A 21735-nucleotide genomic window follows, 5' to 3' on the forward strand; every position below is an offset into this window, starting at 1 on the left:
ACTTCCCCTTTTCTCAGCAGTGTCCAGACCTCTCTCATGATCATCCTGCATCTCCCAGCTTAGGCAAGTGGGCCAAGGCTGCACATACAGAGACATCATATGACCATTTGAGCATTAATATAGGCATTTGCAGAAACTGTGTACAGACATCTAAAGATGTATTAGAACCATCTGCAAGCTATTGATGAAGTTTTCCTGAAGAAGTGCTTTGCATGCTCAGAACTGGAAGAGGATGCTCATATGATGAGCCACAGGTCTCCTTCCAAGAAACCAACAGTTGAGGAGAGCAGGTAAGAAATGTAAACACAGCCCCATAACATGAGGAGAGATTAAGGTCCCTGAGATACATAATCCCTGTCATTTAGGCCACTTATTATATCCAAAGATGTCCTTCTCACTGGCTCTCTACCTCTTTTGTTTTCTTCCTTTTTTTACAAGTACTAGAAGCATCCCGTACAAGAAGGCATACAAGAAAACAGTGATCACACCAGTACTAGAAAAAAGGCATGGCCATCATCACGGACGTCTTCAAATCCTACTGGTCCACTCTTTCCACAAACTGGCCTCAAGAGTCTTGTGTCTTTAACACTTCCTATTCTTCCCATCTCAGCCACCTATTCCCATTGATGGATATACCCTGGATCTTACCACCTGGAACTTTGCCTTAAGCTCAAATTTATCAATCGTGGGCCAACTTCTATTCTTCCTACTCCTCTCTTCTCTCATATTCCCTTTATGCTTCTGATTATTCATCCCCCCACTACTGTCAGTACACCAGCTCTTCAATATTCCTTTCTATCCACATTGATTATCCCTACCTATGGCATCGCTTCCTTCCTTATCCAAACCAGACACACAAATGCATCACTTTCACCACTTTATGCTGAACCTGTCTGCTCAAACTCCAGACCTGGATCAGTCAAATTATCTGCTATCTCCTATTTTTCTTTTAAACTTTTTGGCCACACCACGTGGCATGTGGGATCTTAGTTCCCCAACTCAGGAGAGAGCCCATAGTTCCTGCAGTGGGAGTATGGGGACCCCCAGGGAAGTCCCTGCTATCTCCTATTTTTACCTGTCACTCCACTGCCTCTTGCTGCCCTCCACAGAGTCTTCAAACTCACAGCTTCTTGGTGTCCTCTGTGTTCTTTAAAAGAATTTCCATACTCTAAGCCCTTTCACATTCTCCACTAGGGCCAGAATTTCACTACTCTCTTCCCACTACCCTCCCCATCTCTTCTGTCCCCTTGTATCATAGGAAATTAAAACCATCATGTATGACAGCCCTAAAACCAAGGGCTCCTTTTTATGATATATAAACCTCCTCACTACCCCCATCTCCTTACCTTCAGCTTCAATAGAAGTGGTATCCCTCCCTGAGCATAGCTGATCCCTCTGCATTACTGGAGCAGCTTTCACAGGAGTATAATTGGGAAGAGATACAGTTTCTATGCATCAGCTACGATCTTTTCTTCTGAAATATGTCTAAGACCCTTGCTTAGAGAACTGTGTCCCAACATCTATTCTCGTAATTGGATGTCACAACTATGTCTACGCTCTTCACACTTATCATTAACAAATTAGTAGGCAAGTGAGAAGAAAGTTTGTGATGAGATACAAATATGCTAAGTTCTTGAATACCCTATTCCAGACTGTAGTTTGGATATTGCATTGCCAACCTGCCCAAGATTTACACTTTTTATATAATTTTTTTGGTTTGTTTCTTGTTAGTCATCATCAGATGGATTTAAGAGGACAAGGTTCACATTTATCCACACATGGGAGGATCACAACCAGTTTCAGCTTATGTCAACACTAAGTTGACAGGAAAGTGGAAAGTGGGAGGGAAACACTCATGAAAGTTGGTAAAAAAAAAAAAAAAAGGAAAAGAAAAAGAAACTTCAGAAGATCCTCAACAGGAGAAAACTATCTCTAGGAAGTCCTTCATGCCAAATCAACTGTTTTCAACAATAGGAAACTACATAAATGGGCCTGGTTGGGAACTGTTTCATATAATTGCTAAGTCTTCTCTGGAGGAACAATCTTTGGGGAAACAGTGCTCCAAGTCAAATAAGTCTTTAGGTAAAGCCGCAGCCTGCCCACCACCGAGCCTGGCCTTCAGCACTCTGAAGAGGATTCCTAGTCATCAGATACACAGAAACACAGTTTAAGCTGTGCTGAAGCTGAAGCTCCAATACGTTGGCTACCTGATGAGAAGGGCCAACTCCTTAGAAAAGACCCTGATGGTGGGAAAGATTGAAAGCAGGAGGAGAAGGGGACAACAAAGGATGAGATGGCATCACTGACTCAACGGATGTGAGTTTGAGCAAGCTCCGGGAGATGGTGAAGGACAGGGAAGCCTGGCGTGCTGCAGTCCGTGAAGTTGCAAAGAGTTGGACATGACTGAACAACTGAACAACAACTAAACAACAACACAGTTTATAATATTATCAAGCTGAGTCAACCTTCTAACCAGGAGGCATTCCCGGGAGATGACCTACTTCTCTTGACTAAGATCCTCCTACAAACCTGCTGATACAGTTCTCATCCAGAAAGAATTCAAACCTTGAGAAGGAGGACTTTAATACCTAGGATCCATGTCCTGGGTATTTGCTAAATCCTCTGTGAGAAACTCTTGTAGATCAAACTCAGTGCAGCATGATCCAAGCTATGGGGTCAGGTAATCCTGGATTTGACTCAAACATTAGATAAGATAGTTCGTTAAGTCTTGGTTTCCTCGTTTGTAAACTGGGGACAATAACAGTATCTATTTAAAGAGTGGTTCCAAGGGTTAGTTCTGAAGCCCTTAGCTTTGCAGCTAGTAGAAAGTGTTATCTACAACTTATGATAATTACTTTTGTCATTACATCTAAGATCCCATCATCTGCAAATTTAGAAGGAATCTCTGCTATTGGGAAACATGTTCAAGGGTCATGACTGAAGCTGAGGATGTAAAAAGCAGCAGCAAATGCTGGGTGAATACATTTGATTTTAAATTCTTAGGCCAAGTCACTTCCCAATACACAACATGAGTAGCCAGTTCTTTGTGGTAGGAAAATCTGAAGACTCCCTGGACCCAGTAACCCACAGAGCAGCTGGGCTTACAGGAGCTTTACAGAAGCTGAAAAAATGGATTATACTGGGGAGAGCCAAGCTAGAGGTGGACGAGTGGAGAACAACCCAACCTGAAGTTTTAGGAGGGAAAAGACTTAGGATTAAACAAGGTGTGTGCTGACTTCAATGAAGAAGGCAGATTATGGATCAAAATATGCCCCTCCTACCCAATGAACTGCCATCAACTTGAACACCGTCTGTAGCTCTACGTGCTAGTGCTACCAGTGGACAAACAGTGATGTGCTATGTCTGTACCTACAGACGGACCTAGAGCTACAGTCTATTATCTAGATCTATAGCCCATGCCTCTGTCTACAGCTATAGAACACAAGGGCTACTCGCCACACTGTTCATATCAGTTATCTCTGATGTGCAGGACTGTTGATGTCCAGAAATGTTATTTTTTTGCTGTGTTTTCTGGTGAGTATATACTGCACTTGTAACGAGACAATCACAAAATATTAATTAAAAAATACATCAGAGGGAAAAACATTAGGTGGGTATTGTCTTCCCCTTTCCTTTCGTAAGAGCAGACGTGTGAGACGTGTCGTGAGGGAAAATCCTGCCAACAAGGAGTCAGGTGGGAACAGACTGTGGACGGAAGGTTTGAGGAAAATCCTTTGAATCTGCTTGTGCTTTCCCCACTTAACTTTAGTCTATGGAATTTTATTTGCCTTTGTATTAAAGTAAAACCAGAAGTATTTTGGTCTGGCCTCCTTGTTTACCTCTCAGATCTTCCCATTGTAAAGCCATCTGTTCACATGCTCCCCTGAAGCCGGAGGATTAGAGGTGGTGGATTTTAGATAATGTGTCTTGAAAAGAGACTAGTTACAGACACCAAAGAAACTCATTTTAACGTTTCCAGTGCATACAGGTAAAGTCGCTATTATCCCAGTAGAGAATTGTGGGCTGTCTCTCTTGGATTCCCAGGTTAATATTTTGGTAGAGATTTGGCTCTGGAATCCATGGAAGACTTATCATGGGCAGGAGGAGAAAGAGGTACAGATATGGAGGAGTGTGATGTTTACATCTGTGTGGGCTGTGGTATGGTGCAGCACCCTCGACCCAGAATGATGCAGACCCAGAATCACACTAGAGACGAGACCGACATGTGTGATGAGAAGAGAGGGAAGCCAAGGGTTTCACTGCGCTGCTTGTCCTTGGATCTTTGAGGGCCGTCCTTCCAACAGCCTCTGAAACCAACAGAGATATCACATTCAAACTAAACATCGCTGCCTACCTAACAAGTACTAAACAAGTGTTAGGTGGTGGAGACACAAAGCTTATAAAAACAGGTAATAGCTAATAATCAGTACTTCTTAATCTGTAGCAAATGTGTCCTATGTGTTTAATATAGTTAAATCCTTGCAATACCTAACAAGGTCATTGTTGTTTAGTTGTTAAGTTGTGTTCGACTCTTTGCAAGCCCATGGACTGTAGCCCACCAGGCTCCTCTGTTCATAGGATTTCCTAGGCAAGAATACTGGAGTGGTGCCATTTCCTTTTCCAGGGATCTCCCTGACCCAGGGATTGAACCCCACATCTGCTGCATTGGCAGGCATATTCTTTACCACTGAGCCAGTCACTACTTGAACAAGGTAGGTAGTAGTATTATATCCGTTCTACACATAAGCAAGCCTAGGACTACAGTTTAGATAAAATTGCTGAAGTACACACAGATAGTAATTGTTGGTGCTGGTGTGGGTGCCCAGGTGGACTCCAGAGACTGAGTTTTTGATTTCCAAGAAGAGAGGTCTCTGGCCTCAAGGGGTCACAGACTAGTGGGACAGGCAACCAATAATGAAAGACAGAAATATTAATTGGTCCATGGTGCTGTGGGAACACGAGGCAGAATGTGAGGTCAGAGGAGGATTCTCCGAAGACATGATGTTTGACCACAATGAATAGTTCACCAGCCCACAATAAGTATAATCGCTAACTCCTAAACAGCATTTACTGCATCCCAGGGACTGTTCTAGGCTGCACGTATCAACTAAATTTGATCTTATAATTTTGGGGACATCATAGGGGATCCAAAGTGCTTACTTAAGAAAGGGTGATAAATGGGTTGAATAATCCCAACAATCAGTGGCTTCTAATGGATGACTTCAACTCCCCCCCCCGCCCCGCCCCCGCCCATGCCCGCCCAGCCTTGGGTAATTTACTATTTTGGATTTGGTTTTTCAACTCACATTTAGTTAGTATCTAGAATTTAGAAAATGACTATTGTCTCAGTAGTCTTCAGATCCATCAAAATGTCTCAGTTATAGCTCTCATTTTTAACTCAGAGGCAAACAATGGAAAAGAGCCATCATTAGCCAGAATTCAGATGTTACCACATGCATCTCTGTGCTGTCTTCTGAGGCATAGTCAGTGAGCGGCCCCAGTCTTTGGTTTTTCAATGTGTCTTTCTCCTGAATGATAGTTTTCTCTGAAGTTTAATCTTCTCTGTGGGTTATATGAGCATCCTTATTTTAGGGTCGATGTCATGAAATCCAGAGTTTAAGTGGAGGAGCTGATTTTTAACTTTCGGCATACATTCTGTTGAAGCAGCCATCCTCAGAGGTACCTTTCGCTATCAGATGGTGAGCATGATGCTTACAGAAGCTCTGTTTAGAAAGATGATGTTATGGACCTGTACTAATATCCTAGGGTTGTGGCAACAGATTACCACAAATTGGGTAACTTAAACCAGCAGAAAGTTATGCTCCCAGTTCTGAAGACAAGAAGTAAAAATGAAGCTATCAGCCGGGTCGCGGTCCCTCTGTGAACTCTCGGGGAAACTGTTCACTGCCTCCTCTAGCTCGTAGGGGCTTTTGATTTTCCATGGCTTGTGTTTGCATAACTAGAAGGTCTGCCTCCATCTCTACCTGGTCTTTCCTTCTTCAAGTCTATCCTTTTGTCTCTTATAAGGATGTCGTCAGATTTAGGGCCCATCTGGATAAATCACAGTCATTTCATCTTAAGATCTCCAACTTAATTACATCTATGAAAGCTCTTCCCCCCACCCACTTTTTTTTTTTTTTTTCCGAAAATAAGATCACATTCTCAGGTTTCAGGGGGATAGAACACGGACATATCCTTTTGGGTACCACCACTGAGCTCACCACAGGACCCACAGTCAGGAATTCCTGAAGGTAACAAAGGTGCTTTCCCAACAGTGATGATGGATTTATACAGATTATATACCCTGAATGTAAAGTGAATACACATCAACTAGCCTAATTTAGCAGAGAAGGCAATGGCACCCCACTCTAGTACTCTCGCCTGGAAAATCCCATGGATGGAGGAGCCTGGAAGGCTGTAGTCCATGGGGTCGCTGAGGGTCGGACATGACTGAGAAACTTCACTTTCACTTTTCACTTTCATGCACTGGAGAAGGAAATGGCAACCCACTCCAGTGTTCTTGCCTGGAGAATCCCAGAGACGGGGGAGCCTGGTGGGCTGCTGTCTCTGGGGTCGCACAGAGTCGGACACGACAGAAGCGACTTAGCAGCAGCAGCAGCCTAGTTTAGAGGCTGAAGCAGGGATTACAAACTGGTGGACCCAATGTCAGCTCTAATCAAGAGACTTGTTTTGGTTGCTCTCTGTGGTGCTTTAATATTTTTGAGTTAGTTGAGTATGTGAAAAATTGGAGTATTTTTGCATAAAAGTCTTAGGTTTCTGGCTTTTCTTGGAAGTCAGGTCTAACAATACCGTGCCCACATTCCCTCTCAGTAACCGGGCTGGAGCCCACAGAGGAACCGCTCCTTTACAGGGGGTTTGAATTCTCTACACTGCCACAGTCCTCACCACTCACTGTTGTTTACCCCAGGGCCATTTCACTCATGGCCATTAGCGCTTTGTTCCTGAGGTTTTGAGTTGGCAATCCTTGTCCACGGGCATGTTATCCAGGGCAGCTAAGTACTCCAGTGGAAATTCAAGCAATGACCCTGATTTGCTCTGACCATGGAGCTAACCTGCAAATTATTGTCAAAGAATTTGTGTAGACAAGGAGAATGAGCCATTTTAGATTCACGCCATGTATCCACTGGCAGCCAAGACTCACAATCCAAAGATGTTCAGCCTGTTACTGTGATATAGAGCCTACATTTTCATAGTCTAACTTTTTTCAGGCCCAGCCTTGTGTAAACATGATTTATAATCTTGAATTTTGCAGGCTAACTTAACTCCAGAAGCCTCGCTTGTTGCTTTATGTATGGACCAAAGGTTTTATCTGTTTTATAACACCCTTTATATAACATGATGAACATTTTCCTACTCCCGATAAATTTCGTTTGTTGAATTTACCCCCACAGAGCTTACCTGAGCTAAATCTCCTAGCATCTCATTACCTAAGACCTTTCTCTAAGGACACACAGAGAAAAATGGAAACTCTCCTTTCAACAGGAGTGGTTTTAACAGATACCTACTTCTTTTGCTTTGACTCTTGAGTCCGGATCTCAGACAGTTGAGAATAACCTTGAAATACAGAGGTCTACAGAAACCTTCAACATGTAAGGCTCATCTATTACTTGCAATTAGAATGACAGTTGGTGGTGAATAATTAAGCAAACACTGACCTTGCTCGTGTTCCCACGGAGGCATTTTCTCTGGGATTAACTGTTCTTGCCCAGATTTCCCCATGTCATTCTTAATAATAATAATAATGGACATGATTTCTGTTTGCAGCAGGGAGATATATTTTCACATGTGCTATTCTCATGAACAAAATCAAAACTCCTTTATATATTTTTTGCTTCTTTAAATACATTCCAATATAATAAATCCAGGATTTTTTTTAAAAATCACATATCCACTTTCTAGTAGGTTAGACCTATAACATCTTTCTTCATTAACAATGAATACCAAATTGATTTAATTTAGCAGAGACAATCTTGGGTAAGTGACTTATTAAGTGGCAAATGGAACCTTCAGAGTACACATAAAGCTATCACTTTTAAAAAATACCACCAAAGTAGACTCCACAGAAGTAGAGATGTGAATAGCAACAGTCTAGGTTACACTCTATTAAAAAGTCACCTGCTTTAGTGCACCAATGAAGAGAATTTTTCAGTGTATAAGATACAAAAAGCATGTCTTAAAGGAACATCTCATTGTGTCCTTCACGAATGCTGCAGAAAGAAACGTAGCTGCCCACTCAGGTAATCCAACAGTGCAGTTCTACCCATTTCATTGAAAATACTTTGGGAGAAACTCTTCTGTCTAATGGAAGGAAGGCAAACCTAGTTCTTATCTTTTGTTTGGAATCTGAAAGAGCTGAATGGTAAATGATGGCCACTGACTCTCAGGATTGCCACCAGACTTTCCTCTGTGAAAGGTGCTTATTGAAGATCATGGCGATATGGCATGAATTGAGCAACAGGACAGGCCCAAGAAGAAAAATGCTGATTAGCAAGACCTGCAGGTTGTAACCCTCCATCCTTGACATCTGTTACTGGTTTTTCTGAATAATGAATTTCATTCCTATAAATTACTTTGAAACAGTTATAGACTCAGAAGTGTAGTTAGTGATGATAAATAGCTGTATGTGAGAATACCGCAGCTCAATCCATCTTCATCTTTCAATTGTTGCTTCTTTATAGAGAAAATAGGCACAGCCATTAACCGCTGGCGAGGCAAGGTTGACTAAGAGATTGACAACAAAATGATTTACAAAATCTATATTCCATTGCACACGGGCCATGAAGCTTGTAGTTACTTTTTCATTCATTTTTTCCTAATAACAAAAGAGTCTTGAGCCATTAGCTCTTGTGTTTGAGAACTGTCCTCCCTGAGAACACTCAATTTTAATCTGAAAATGAATTAGTTGGTTTTCTAAATGTCTTTGGAATTTTTTTTTCATTCTTTAAGCTACAGTGACTTCATTACTAACATCACTGTTGAAATAACGTATATTTATCAATTAATGAATGCCTGCTACTTTGGAGAGCTCAAGGAAGAAGAGGACAAACTAACAGGACATGATCTCAGCCCCAGGTGGCTTGGGATCCACTCAGGGTGGGGACACACACCAAGAGAAACATTTAAATAGCAACACTGAAGAGATGGCAGAGCAGAAGGGCTGTCACAAACAATGAGCGTCAGGATAAGCTGGGGCGGGTAGGGTGTGAAATGCCAGTACAATGCCCAGAAATGGAGATGGCATCTTAAGGAAGGGGGATACAGGTCCAAGAAATTTAGCCATCAAATCACTGGATTTGATGAAGAGTATAGTTGTCAACAGTATGGCCTCTGAAAAGCAGTCCCCCTGAGGAAGTAATTGGACATGTCCATTCACGAATTTCCTCACATGTGAAATAGACATAATAGCAGTCACTGTCTCGTGGGGCTGCTCTGAAGACTGCATGAGACAGCAGACACAGCGTGGTCAGTGCGACTGGCCTGGTGTTTGTGTCACCCTGGCAATTATCATGTTTTTAATTATATTCTCCCCAGTTTTAACCATGGTTCCAAAACATCTTCAGTTTCTAACATAATTTATGATGCGCACTGTAGACCAGTGTCACGAGATATAATTAGATATGTTGACTCTGATTCCCTCATTGTAGCCACAAATGCTTGTTTGGATCCTTTTATGTTGCTTGTCTCCATGGATATTTGAAAGTTAAACTTCTAGAAAGGTCCTCTTATGAATCATTACTAGAAAAATAAAGCTTTTTAATTTGGGTTCATATGTGCCTTGACAGCTACAGAGTTTGGCCTGGCCCCAGGTTTACAGACTGATAAATTAACAACCTCTCAGCTCGTGTGCATGTGTGTGTGTGTGTGTGTGTGTGTGTGTTTGCTGCTTTTTCCCCTGAGATTTGAAGGCCCACAATGTGAACAGTTTTCCAAACTTACAGCATCCTTCTGGCACAAATCATTGTCCCCAGAGGCTAGTAACTGGCTTCAGTTGTTATGTGAAGAATGTTTTAACACCACCACCTTTCTAAAGTGATAGAACACAGAGGCATCTCAAGGCATTTTGACTTTGGTTCAGACAGCTTGCCCAGCCAGGCATCTCCTCTCATGTCTTACCCTTCATCCCTGGGGGATTCAGCCAGGCGGGTAGTTTGACCCCTGGAGTCGGGGTGCAACTTCGTAGAAACCCAGAAGAAATGAAAGCGGAGTGTTGGGCACCTACATGAATAAGAGGGTGGCTTTGTGACTAAACATGGCAGCTCCCTATTTCTTTGAATTATTTTAGCCCCTTCCTGCAAAGCCATCCTCTCCCTGCTGCCCACCCCTCCTTCCCACATACCCTGGTGGCCCTATGGGCTCTTGACAGGATTCTGCCAAGGTTACAACATTGGTCTTAAACACATTAACCGAGGCTTCCTCATCAGCTCAACTCAAGCACCAGCAAAACTCCCAGATGTGTCTTCCTTTAACTTTCCTGTTTCCCAAACTTTCCTGCTCCTATGGCTTAACTGGGATACCTGGAAAACGTGGAAATTCTGATTCCATGGTTCTGAGGCAGAGTCCAGGGGTCTCATTCTTCATATAACCCGGGTGATTCTTTTGATCTGGCAAATTTGGAAAACACTGGTTTAGCTTTTGTGGGAGCGTCCATGCATCCTGACATTGGATTTTTGCAGTAACAGGGGTGTGTGTGCTAGGGAGGGATGGATAGTTAAGTATTTGTTGAGAAAAAGAGAATGAATAAATGCAATGGCTATTTTTAAAAAATTTACTAAGCCTGCTCAGGCTTCACTTCTGAATACTCATAAACTAAGTGTCTTTTAAATTTAAAATCCCACTTTTACTTGAGTAAAAACTGTATTGTCTGTATATATCCTAAAATTTTCATAATAAAACTATAAGATAAACTATTCTCACATTTTCTGTTTGGTACATTTAGGGATGTGAAGATCTATAGAATAAAAATGTTCTCTTGAGCCTTCTTATCAGTTACATGACCCTCTTCTCTCCAGTATATCTGCAGGAGGAGGAGACTTTTTTTTCCACCACTTGTACAGAATACCTAAATAGGTAGACTTCATGCCCAGGAATACATTTTCTGGCTGAGTCACTATGTAAGTTAACTCCCAGGATTCATTTTAAACGACATGAATCATACGATGGTTAGATTTTTTAAATGATTTTTTTACATTTGTGTAAGGTCAGTAGACAATAGTGGTGTATCAATGGTAACTTCCTGATTTTGACCCACTGTTATGCAAGGTTGCTAGTATTTATGGAATGTAGGTGAAATGTATATAGAAATTATCTGTGCTGTTTAAAAATTCTTTGATATCTGAAACTATTTCAAAATTTAAAAATAAGTAATTTAAAATTTAGGTATAATAAAAATTTGTGTATTTACCACCTAGATTTTATAAATATTCAGTTTAGTTCAGTCACTCAGTCATGTCTGACTCTTTGCAACCCTATGAACTGCAGCACGCCAGGCCTCCCTGTCCATCACCAAACTCCTGGAGTTCACTCAAACTCACATCTATTGAGTTGGTGATGCCATCCAGCCATCTCATCCTCTATCATCCCCTTCTCCTCCTGCCCCCATTCCCTCCCAGCATCAGAGTCTTTTCCAGTGAGTCAGCTCTTCGCATGAGGTGGCCAAAGTATTGGAGTTTCAGCTTTAGCATCAGTCCTTTCAAAGAACACCCAGGAGTGATCTCCTTCAGAATGGACTGGTTGGATTTCCTTGCAGTCCAAGGGACTCTCAAGAGTCTTCTCCAACACCACAGTTCAAAAGCATCAATTCTTCACTGCTCAGCTTTCTTCACAGTCCAACTCTCACATCCATACATGACCACTGGAAAAACCATAGCCTTGACTAGACGGACCTTTGTTGGCAAAGTAATAATATAATAAAAATTTGTGTGTTTACCACCCAGATTTTATAAATGTTAGCATTGTCTTATTCGCTTGACACTTACATTTCTTTTTTAATTTGAGGATAACTGCTTTATGGTGCTAGTTGGTTTCTGCATACAACAAAGCAAATCAGTCATAACTATATACATATACTCCCTTTCTCTTGAGTTTCCCTCCAAGCCCCCACGCCCAATCCTATCCCTCTAGGTCATCACAGAGTGCCAGGCCAGGCTCCCTGTGTTATGCAGCATCTTCCCACCATCTATCTCACACATTTTTTAAGGGGCAGACCTTTAAAGAGCCAGTCTGCTCTTACATCACTTTGTTCTTCCACTAGCAGTAAGTGGACAGAGGAGCCTGGTGGGCTGCAGTCCATGGGGTTGCTGAGGGTCGGACACGACTGAGTGACCTGACTTTCAGTTTTCACTTTCATGCATTGGAGAAGGAAATGGCAACCCACTCCAGTGTTCTTGCCTGGAGAATCCCAAGGATGGCAGAGCCTGGTGGGCTGCCATCTATGGGGTCGCACAGAGTGACTGAAGCGACTTAGCAGCAGCAGCAGCAGCAGCAGCAGCAGCAGCAGCAGCAGCAGCAAAAGTTTCTGTTTTATTTCGTCCTCTTCAATGCTTAGTACCATTAGGCTTTGAGGTTATTTCCATTTCAATGTGTAAAGAAGGATAGAATTTGTTTCAGTTCCCATCACCTTAAAGACGAGTGAGGTTGAACATCTTTTAGTAGGCTTATTGGTCATCCAGGTTTTTTTGTTCTTTATATTGCTGTTCTTTGTCGATGAAGGAGAAGGTAGCTCTCACCCATCTCCTTCTCTCAAGTCAAGATAATAGGGATTTAAAGAGCCTAAAGAAATGTGTCCTGCACTGCGGCCCCTGATTTCCTATAGGAAATGCTAAGGGGATGGCTGAGCAAAGGAAAGATGGTTGTATTAGTGGCTTGGACCATTAGAACTGGCCTGGGCAAATGACGCTGGAATGTTTCTTATGGATGAGGTAGGGTTCAATGGGAGAATGTGCTTTTGCAGTTTCTTTATGAGTCTTGCTCGAGAGAGCTGCTTCAAGGTTTACCTCAATAGAAGGAAAAACTGTCAGGCATCCAGGGAGTGGAGGAAGGAGCTAATAACCAGCTGAACTTGCCTGACTCCAGAAAGCTACAGGTGAGAAATCTCTGATAACTCGGTAGGAGGAATTGCTAAAAAACACAAAAATGCCTCTGAGAGATAGCCTGACCCCACAGCTAGAGGAAACTACGGTCACTTTGTTGCTAGTTAGGTGAAACACTTCCTGCCCCTTTAGTTCTTCTTCCCTCTTTGATCCTGGAGGTTCCGAGCAGAAACCACAGAAGAGCAAGATGGGGGAGGTAAGATGCAAGGTTGGGCAGGAGAGAAAAGTTAAATTTGCCTTCCACCACCACTGCTAGAGGCTGCTAGCCTGTATCAGGCCTGCTTTGGGAAAAAGAAATGTGTAATGAAGTTGCAGTTTTTAGTTGTTGCTTTGGACTAGAGGTGGATGTTACTAATCACAGGACCTAGGCTATTCAGAGCAGCTCTACAGGGGACGTGTGCTCAGCTGCCCTGTTGAGTCCAACTCTTTTGTGACCTCATGGGCTATAGCCCACAAGGTTCCTCTGTCTGTGGGATTTTCCTAGGCAAGAATACTGGAGTGGGTTACCATTTTGTCCTCCACAACAGGGGATGAGATGGCCCTAAATTTCATTCAAGGATGAGCAAAGAACTAGAATAGATGTTAAAGGGCAGTGGCAGACACAAAGAAAGTTGTTTCCTGATTATATCCCAGGACTCCTGCTTGTCTGGTGTAATTTTGACACGGCATGAGAGGTGCTATGCTGCCAAGGTTAGACACTGGGCTCTGGAACCAGCTTTCTTAATCCTAGCTTTGTCTTTACTGAATATTTACCTTTTCTGTGCTTTAGGTTTCTCATTTGTAAAGTATGACAGTATGTTGTTATGAGCCTTAAACAGATTAATGTACTTAAAGTGCCATAAACAGTGCCTGCCATTCTGTAAGCAGTAAACGTTAGCAAAGATGATTAAAATAGCTGTGTTTACAGTTAACTGTAAAAATATTCAGTTACTACATAAAATTCATGTATGAGAGATACAATATACTTACTGAGGGTCTCTGAAAAGGTGGAAACAGTTTAAACAGTGCAGTTCAATTATTTTCAATGTGATGGCTTATTTGTTTGAGAACAGACTTCAAACAAACTTGGTTTTTAGATGGTAGCACAGTTTTTCTGGTTTTTTACCTTTTAAAATAAAGGCTGAACGTTTTTATCAGGACAGCAGTGAAAGCAAGGAAGGAGTCTGACCCCCGCCCCTCCCAAAGCTGAAGCAAAAGCAAAGGCTGCGAAGCCCAAGGAGGCAGCGCTGAAAGGTGTCCGCGGGAAGAAGAAAATGAAGAGCTGCACGCCATTCCCCCACGGCAGCCCGAGATGCCGCTGCCCCAAAGGCCAGCCAAACACCTTGGCAGAGCACTCCCAGCAGAAACACGCTTGACCGCGACCCTGTCACCAGGTTCTGCCTGACCACTGTGTCAGCCATGAAGATCAGGACAGCATCCCCATGCTCACTGTAGGCGTGAGGCCAGCCAGCACTGGCTCGGACAGGCTGTGAGGAAGCTCTATGACCCTGACATGGCCAAGGTCGACATCCTCATCAGGCCTGATGGCGAGCAAAAGCCTTATGTTCCACTGGTGACTATGACAGTTTGGATGCTGCCCACAAAATTGGGATCATCTAAATGGGAGTCCAGCTGACTAATTCTACACATAAAATTTTCACCATAAAAAAAGTAAGAACGGCTGACTGTACCTCTAATTCAATGTCGCAAGTATTTTCAAAAATTTCACAAAACCATGCTGGGTGGGTTCCACAAAAATTCATCCTAGTTGACTTCAGGTGCTGCCAAGCTTGTTTCCTCACCTCTTGTCAATTCCCTATAGACTTTCTGTGCAACTGTTCCCAAATTCTCCATTCTCACATGCTCCATCCTACGCCCTGGCTTGATCTCAAGACTACCCGCTAACAACGCAGAGAGAATCATTTGGGAAATGGTGCTCCAACTTCCTTTCTCTCCCCCATCTCTTCCCCTATTCTTTTGGTCTTGCTTTCCTAAAAAAAGTTTTTTCCTTCTTTCCAAGGTGAACTTCTCAATCCACATTCTAATTTCTGTCCACTAGTATCTGCTCCATTAATTAGTCTCTCTCAACATCATGTTCAAATTGCCTTCCAATTATTTTTACCCTCAGAGTACTGGAATTCTCACACTAAATCAAGAAAAAAAAAAACTATTAACAGAGGCCAAAATTCCTAATAATGGAATAATACAATAGGTATTCTTTGGGACTTCCCTGGTGGTTCAGTGGTAAAGAAGGCACCTGCCAATACAGGAGACTCAGGTTGGATTCCTGGGTTGGGAGGATCTCTTGGAGAAGAGAATGGTAACCCAAGCCAGTATTCTTGCCTGGGAAATCCCATGGACAGAGGAGCCTGGTGGGCTTCAGTCCATGGGGTCGCAAAAGAGTCAGACACGACTCAACGACTAAACAACAGCCAACTCTTTTATCTGGCTTCTTTCATTCAGCACAATTTTATCTTGAGATTCAGCAATATTTTGTTATGTCATGTTCTCATCTGTTTTTACTGCTGAGTAATATTCCATCATAAGGATGTACTACAATTTATCTGTTCACCTGTTGATGGACATTGGGATTTCTTTTAGAAGTGTTCTATCATAAAGAAACATTTTATACAAGTCTTTGTATGGATATGTACTATCGTTTTCCTTGGGTAAACATGTGTGTGAGGAACTGAGGATGGGTTACTATGGTAGGTGTATGTCTAGTTTTTTAAAGCAAATGACAAACTCTTTTCCAAAGTGGTATACCACTCTGAACATCTTAAACATTTTCAACATCCTTTTTTTGGGGGGTGGGGGGTAAATTATGTGAATGAAAAATATATTGGGTTAAATACTGTGACTAGTATAACGTTTCTAAAAAAAAATCCTGTCTAGTCAGCTATGTCTATGGTCAAGTCCTCGAAATATAATCCTGTGTCTGCTTTGCAGAACAACACACTTCGAGTATTCAACCACGTGAGCACATGTGCGAAACAGAAATGCACTCAGCGACCAGATAGCAGCTGTCCTTGGGGGGTGGCCGATGGACCAGCAGGGCTGCGGCAGCACAGGAGGCTAAGCAGGGTGGACCCGTGCCAGGAGCCTAACTCTCTCATTCAGTTTAATGCTTTTGGCAGCATGTGCTACTTATGTCGTCCTTACTTTGATGAAGCTTCCAGTTTTCATTACCCCTGTGGGAAATCTATTTCAAATAAGCTGCTCATGGCATTGTGTATACACACACGTATGTTCACATACAGAATTGCATATCGAAGCCTAGACATCTTCTCTTGCTCCGCTAAGACCAAAGGTCATAGTTGTGATTCCAGCTTTGCTATGACCAGCTGAGCATCTTTTCACTTTTAAGCTACTAAACTGAGTGGGACTCTGGAGGCGTTGACTTAACAAGCTTCCTGAACCAGGGCTAGGATGGAGAGGAGATCAGCACGGACTGGTGGGCAAAGCTGGATAAGCTCCAGCCTGGAACTGTGGGAGAGATAAGGGGCCGCATTGTGACCCCTGGAGGTAAGGGTGGGACAGATCCTGAGGAAGTACAAAAGGTGTGAGGGCTGCGGACTGCATGTAGGAGGTGCTCTTCTGGGCATTGCTGATGGTTAGTTCAGTAGTTTTCTGCTGCATTACCACTCATCCAAACCAAGGACAATACTAAATCCCCTTGTATCATAAATTCCTTCCCTTCTACTTAATGGCCTCCCTTCTCTTCTTCGCCCAGGCTTAGCATTTTCTCATTTCTCTCATTATATAATTCATGTCCATGCCCCTGAATCTCCTCCAAACTGCTCCCCTTTCTGTTCTGACCAAAATTCTGCCATGAATACTCTACACACACCAGCTCTATTCCTTGACCACTTTATCACAGAGGTGCGTCTGGTCTCAGACAGCACCACTTCCCACTTTCTGACTCCTCAAAAGATAAAGATTTCATTTGGTTCTCAGTTACCTGAACCTCCTGACAGCTGGCATCACTGCAGACCTACTCTTCTCTCTTGGAACTCATCCCCCGCCCTCCATCACATCCCTTCCCTCTGGTTTTCTTCCTACTTTTCTCATTACTACTCCACAGTCCTCTTCATGGCCAAGTTGCCCTCTCCAATATGCCCAGGTGGAGTTTGCCTGGATTCGCCCACTTCCTTTGTCCTTAGTTTATTCACAGCCCCAGGAGAAGTCACATTTTCCCAGGATGGGCTACATAAACTTTGAGGCCTACTGCAAAACGAAAGTTCAGGGTCCTTTTCTAAACAATGATTATACATTTCAGGATGGTACAGGTAGAGTATGGGTTTCAAGCAGGGGCCTTTGGCAACTGTGTAAGTTACATGTTCGTGAAGCTGGGCCTGTGTTCAACTCTAGAACTTGGAGTGCACAGTGTTTCCCAGGTCTCTGTTTCCAGCCCAGACCCCTCTCCTGAGCTCTAGGCTTAAATACTATTCTGTATGACGACCACTCCCTCTTTGACCACCAGTCTCCTCCAGGTAGATTTTGGTTTACTCCTGACAGTTTCACTCACCAGCTGTGTAATGTTGGGCAAGATACTCACCCTCTCTGAACTGCAGTGTCTCAGTGTAAAATCCGTAAGTCTATGTGGAAGCTTGTGCAAGTATCAAGGTAGCAGTAATTCTATCACAGATGTTGCTAATATACGCTATCAACAGCTACAAACTGTCCACATTCATAAAAGGTAAACAGTCCCGAAGCAGGAAGACTGGGTAGATGCTGCAACGTCAGTGCCAGCTCTTCACCAGTTGTTTGGAAATTGTGAACATTAGGACAGATAAAGCAGTAGCCTTTGCAAATACCTTGGGGATAATTTTTTCCCAAAAGAGGCTATTTTTAAAAAGTATGCAATATTATATTTCAACAATAGAAGAACTCAGAGTGAGTTCACCCAGCAAAGATCTAGTTACTTGAATTCCAGGCTCCCATCTCTTATAAGCAAAGAAAGTGGACTCACACAGCAAAACCAGACTGTTGGGCTGCAAACACCAACGATGAGGTGAGTGATGGGTGTTTTCCCCACTTTCTACTGGACATAAGCAAGATATTTGTGGAAGTGGAAATCTAAAACTCGACATGCCCCATACAGAACTTAACCATTCTCTTCCTTCTCAAAGATGCTTCTTTTCCTCAATCCTGTATGTCAGTTAGTTACTGACTACCAAGTCAATGAAGCTAAAATCCCTGATCACTTTGTACTGTGCCCCCCACCTTCACCGCAGCAACCACCCCCTGCCCCGCCCCACCATGCACGTCCAGAAGCAAGACAGACAGTAAGTGCATCTAGAATCGTAGAGATGATGGTGGTCAGATGTGACTGGATATAAACAGAAAACAACAATAGGCATCATAAATAAAAGAGATAATTTACCATGTAAGATATTACTTACAATATTGATTTCATATTTATAGCCCCAATCATATTCATTCTATGCCTGATTTTCTTCTTACTTTTAGCATTATTTCTCAAGTAGAATTATCACCCAGGCTATTTAAAATGGCCCATGAATCAACAAGAAAAAGCAGACATATGTGGAAAGAACATGAGCGGGAAAGCTACAGAAATAACACAGGTGATCCTCATAAGAATCTCAGTCTAGTAATGATTAGAGAAATGCAGATTAAAATGATGATGTAATTCCCACCCATCAGACCGGTTAAAGAAAAAAGGATAACTCGTTTTTATCAGGTGGTACTAAAAAGGTAGCATCTGAAGGCAAACAACGCTTAAAACGCATATACCTTTGACTCAGAAATTCTAGACGGTGACTATCCTTAAAAAATTCTTGCACATTTGCACAAAAAGGCATTCATAAAGATGTTTCACTGAAATACTTTATGTTGGTAGCAAAATAAAAGGATGTAGGATAACCTAAATATACACCTGCTAGAAATAATTAAGCCAATGATGTTGTATCTATACAAGAATATCAAAGAACTGATGAAAAGAATGAAATATATTTATAAATTCTAACTCGGAAAATCTCTACAGGGTAAGTGAAAAAAGTTGCCATTTCTGTAAAATGAAAACGAAGTAAAATAAAATAAAACTTAACTGTATCATACTTACAGAAGTCATATAGACAGCTTTGGAGGGGCTGCATCTAACTATCAAGTAAGGTGGGGAGTGTCATGGGGAGGGGAATGAAGGGGAGCTTGGCAGTTTTTGCTCTATGTAATTCTCTGTTTAAATTTATATAATGAGAATGAGTGGCCCTGTTAATTTTGTAATGTAAAACTATAATTTTAATTATTAAATAAAACATGGCCGAGTGATTCATTATCTCACTGTGAGACCAAAATAACTGATTTCGTATGTGTTTGTATAATCAAAGTGAAGTTTATAAACATTTATCATAAACCCTGGGTGGAGGGGGAAGCCATACAAACAGATCCTGCAAGCCTCACACCCTGTGGATTTAATTCAATATATATGAGATGGTCCCAGGAGTTTGTATTTTAACAAGCTCATGATTAGAACTGGAGAACTACTAGAGCAGAGAATTAACTGTATTTGGGTTTCTTTGCCCCTTGAATGGTTTTAAATTGCCAGTTCTCAATAAGGAGCATAGAAAATCAGACAGATTAACACAGGGTAGGAACAAGAGACTGTAATTTAGTAGCTAAATTTTCAAAAATGCTGCCCAACCACCTGTGTTTGTGAATGCAGGTGCTGACCTGTGTCTACCTGAAGTGGTTACTTATATGCAAATTCACACCTGCCAGATCTGGACCAGCGCAGAGGAGGCAGAAGAATGTGTATTCTCTGCTGCTTCCTATTTCCAGAATTTGGGCTTCTGCTCCTAATTATGGTTGTATTTTTCTTGGTATTCTCCAAGGAGATTTCTCTCTGCTAGCCAATACAGATTCAAGAAAAAGAAACAAAACAACCAAAACACAGCCATCTGTGCTTTAGGTATTATAATATTTATACAGTGTTACAGTTGCAATTCGCTTGTTTTTTCTTCTTCAAGACTGAGGGACTCAGGACCAAGCTTACTGGCTCTGCATCCCCAGCAGCCAGCATCATTCCTGCAGACCCATATTAGGCACTCTGCTGTTTATATCTATGTCTAGTTTCTACCATAAAGTATTTTCTGTTTCACAATCCAACCTAGAAATGACAGTCTTCGAATGAAAATTTCCCCCAGTTTTTATCTCTCCTGTTTTTCACCATCTCTTTTGTCCTCTAGACCTGGATAAACGCAACGAAGGTGATTTATTAACACCATTCTATAAAAATGGACTTCCCTGGTGGCTCAGATGGTAAAGCACCTGCCTACAATGCGGGAGACCCGGATTCAATCCCTGGGTCGGGAAGATGAAGGAAATGGCAGCCCACTCCAGTACTCTTGCCTGGAAAATCCCATGGACAGAGGAACCTGGTGGGCTACAATACATGGGGTCGCAAAGAGTCAGACACTACTGAGCGACTTCACTTTCTTTTTATAAAAATGTGGGCACTAAATCTCCCAGATCGTATTGATTTCTATTCTTTCAAGACATTTTACTTCCAATTCTTTTCACATTATTTATGTACTTATAGCTGAATACATTTTATTTAAATCATTTGTTAACCTTTTGTTCAGGTGTCCATTCCCCTTCACTGGGCTGTCAGTTCCTTTACACCAGATTATGGACCTAGAGCCTGGCACAAAGAAAGTGCTCATGAGAATTTATAGAGTTTAGGAGTTTTTCAGATAATTTTAATATATACACTTGTTTATATGATATGGCAACATTTTTTTCATTAAGAGATCATAATTTAAAGGAAGACAGCATATTTTTGGGAAAAAAGACTTAATTGAATTTTTATACAAAGATGAGATCTCAAAGGAACCTTTGAAGTACTGAGTGCAATAGCTCTGATAGAATCCGTATTTAAGAAATAATTACCATATTCATTTACCGGTATTTTCACTCTTACTGATCATCTGTTTCTATGTTTAAAAAGGAAAGAAGGTGCACTAAGTACATTTTAGTTTGCCTAGCCAATCCTGAAATCATGATTTTAATAACAAAAATCTGGTCTCCTTGTGACAAGTTAATAAAAGTACCTCACGTTGGTGCCCTTGTTCTTTTCTGTTGGCCTTCACTTGCAGTCGCCTTCTGCCCTCTTCCTGGCCCTTTAACATCTGAAGACTGAGGGAGAGGGAGAAAATCGATTGTCCAAATATTGACCCACTTCACCGTGTGGGTGCCGCCTGACTCTTAACCAACTGAAAGCTGATAATCCACCTTTCCCCGCCAGCGATGACCGCATAGTTGTGAGCTGAAGGCCAGCGATTAGGTCTAATGCAGCACTTGATTTCATGAAAAAAGCAATTCAGAGTCACCTTTTGGGGTGACTTTTCCACCTAGGACTGCTGACTCATACTTCATTTTTTCTCTGATTCTCGGTTTTGCGGTACCAGACATGCTAAGCATAATGCAACATATTGCTATCTTTATTTATTAGTTTCTAACAGAATTAATTATCTTTAGCTGCTATCAAGCTCTTGATGGTTTACAGTCCCTCTCAAGCTTCTGCTCTCATCTGTCATCCAGGATTTCATCCATTTTTCATGCCAGACAATAGTAATTTGCCTGAAACTCCACTTTAATGCTATGAAAATGATGGCTTCTATCTCTG

This window comes from Capra hircus, chromosome 20, assembly GCF_001704415.2.
Source record: "Capra hircus breed San Clemente chromosome 20, ASM170441v1, whole genome shotgun sequence".
Taxonomy (NCBI): Eukaryota; Metazoa; Chordata; class Mammalia; order Artiodactyla; family Bovidae; genus Capra; species Capra hircus.